Source organism: Marmota marmota, unplaced genomic scaffold (assembly GCF_001458135.2).
Source record: "Marmota marmota marmota unplaced genomic scaffold, marMar, whole genome shotgun sequence".
Lineage (NCBI taxonomy): Eukaryota > Metazoa > Chordata > Mammalia > Rodentia > Sciuridae > Marmota > Marmota marmota.
In genome coordinates, this window is record NW_026000108.1 from 48,958,479 (window position 1) to 48,958,704 (window position 226).

Genomic DNA, 226 nt, shown 5'->3' on the forward strand with positions numbered 1-226 from the left:
ACAATGCAGGATTATTCATAGGTAAAATGATTAAAGGCTATAATCTAATAAGGGGATTAATTCATTTAACAGTTTAAAAATTTGAAAGACTTACTATACTAGGTGGTAACTATAGGCAGGTAGGGTGTGCCTGGAGGAAATAGTTCACTTGGAGTGTGCCTTGGGGGTTTCTAAATTGTCCCTGACCTCTCTCTCTCTCTCTCTCTCTCTCTCTCCCCCCCCCCCC